The sequence below is a fragment of the Puntigrus tetrazona genome, chromosome 6, assembly GCF_018831695.1.
Source record: "Puntigrus tetrazona isolate hp1 chromosome 6, ASM1883169v1, whole genome shotgun sequence".
NCBI classification, from domain to species: domain Eukaryota; kingdom Metazoa; phylum Chordata; class Actinopteri; order Cypriniformes; family Cyprinidae; genus Puntigrus; species Puntigrus tetrazona.
The window spans coordinates 1,057,982-1,060,481 of NC_056704.1; positions in this window are offsets into that span (position 1 = coordinate 1,057,982).

The following is a 2,500-nucleotide window of genomic DNA, read 5'->3' on the forward strand; positions in this document are numbered from 1 at the left end:
CAAAATCTTTAAGACAGAAGGAGTGGATCATCTAATATCCTCTAATATCTAGTATATTCTGCATCGCCTTTTTAAGGCAGAAAGGAGCACATGAGAGAGGCAGGGAAACAAAGAGTCAACCAGAGAAATGTGGTTGATTTATGAGGAGAGGTTATAAAAAACCACGGTGGAATGGGCATGTGAGTGAAAACATGACCTTTGACGCCAGCCTCACAACCACGGGCGCCAGCGCGACCTCTGATCAGCCACGTGGCAGGAAAAAAGGAGTCATTAAATGTACGATTAACGTAATCGGAAAAGACTCAAATGAGATTTGAAATCAATTACAACAGATGACTATTAAAGCCTGTGCACGATCTCAGATGCTCGATTCTCCTGAGGATGGAAACGCCAACGACCTGTGATAATTACCAGGATCTCGCATCTTCCCATCGTCCTCTTCCTGAGCCGCTTATGGAAACCGCTTCGATCAAAGCAGAAGAGATGATTAAGTGGTAGGAAAGAAAGTAATTCAATACTTTTGGACACCACGAGAGACCTTTCAATGTCTCTATTCCGCGGGCATTTTTCCCCATTAGGTTATAAAAATGGGTTTGTTAAAGGAGTTTCATAGGCAGTGATCTGAATAAACTGACCATGGAGATTTGATATTTGCAAAAGGCTTTGCTGTATATGTATATATATATATATATATATATATAATATATATATATATATATATATATATATATATATAATATTATGTATGCATAACTTTCCCCAAATGAGTGTGTGTATGTATTATATATATTTGCAAATTTACAATGGAAATGAAAATCAGTAACCATATATATATATATATGTATATATATTATATATATATATATATATATATATATATATATATATATATATATATATATATATATATATATATATATATATATATATATACTTTTGATTATATATATAAAATTATAAATTTGTATGTGAATTTAGCAGATTCTGATAAATAATCAGTGTGTATATATATATACACACCTACAATCTTTTTAAAAATAGTATAAATAATTTATAAATTAGATATTTTTATATTATTTATTTATAATTCTATTATATATGTATATATATATATATATGTATATATATATATATATATATGTATATGTATATATATATATATATGTATATATATATATTGTATGTAATTAATTTTATATTTTTACACTATTTTACAAATTTAAGAAAAATGCATAATCATGGATTATGATGTTTCTCATAACAGTGCATTATCATTTTTAAATTATTTACAAAAGTATTCGTTTTTAAGCATTAAATGAATATAAATAAATATATTTTTACTACATATTCATCTTTTCCCACCACAGTTAACCCGACAACCAATAAACTAAAGTTCATACTTAATTAATAATATAAGTTACTTGTAGTTTTATAAATATTTGTCTATACCTACACTTTACCACTAATTAGAAAACAACATTTCAAATATAACTACATGAATTCATTTTATTCATAAGATTTAAAGCCCTTAGTTAAAACAACATAAAACAATAAGCAAATCAATACGTTATAAGATGATTTAAAATACACAAACTTTGGTTGGAAGCAAGAAAAGCGTTTCAAAAACTGAACAGAAAAGTTGTTGGATACAAAGCTAATTAACAGTTTTAGTGAGAGGAAAAACCACAATCCCATAAGCAATCTGAATGGCATAGCTGAAGCAAGCAGCTAAATATACAACTGCAGATTTTCTTTTATCTGCCTATTTTAAAAAATATAAATAAACATTTTACATATGCATAAAAACTATTTAGAAGTAGCACAGTGAAGGTTCTCTAATAGAATCATAGGTAATGTAGTTTTCTCAGGTAAAACCTAATTTAAAACAATATGCTGAAATAATGTGGCTGATGGCCAACAACATATACAATGATTAACATCCTCACCAACTCAGTAGATTAAAATGTAATGATTTATAAGTTTACTCAAGTCAAGATCAATTCTCCTGCTGGGAAAAGAATGGGTTACAGTTGGAACAAACTATATTGGCTCTATATAATCCTGAAACAGTGCGCGCACGATATCGGACAATGCATTTTTAAGTCCGATACCAAACAGAGGACGAAATGGCGCGCGGTGAAATTAACCGAAGCGAGTGATCTTTTCAAACTGGCTCGCGGGTTACCGTATAAGAGTGCGAACATATTGTGAAGGCGTTGACAAATGTCATTAGTTAATCTAGCTCTCTGGAGAACAGCACATGCGCGTTATAAGGCCTTTTATGGCCATGATGCCAGTTTGCGAGCGACGAAGACCATGAGAGGAAAAACCCATCCTAATGACGCCTCTCCATGCCCAAAAGCTTCAAGCACAAAATCTGTACAATTGAATTGCAGCAAGCCGGGCAGTGAGAGGCGAGAGACAAGATGAAATGTCATTCCTGAGAGGAGCGAAGGAACAATGTGACTGGTATTTTCACCTACCATTTCAACTGATCTGA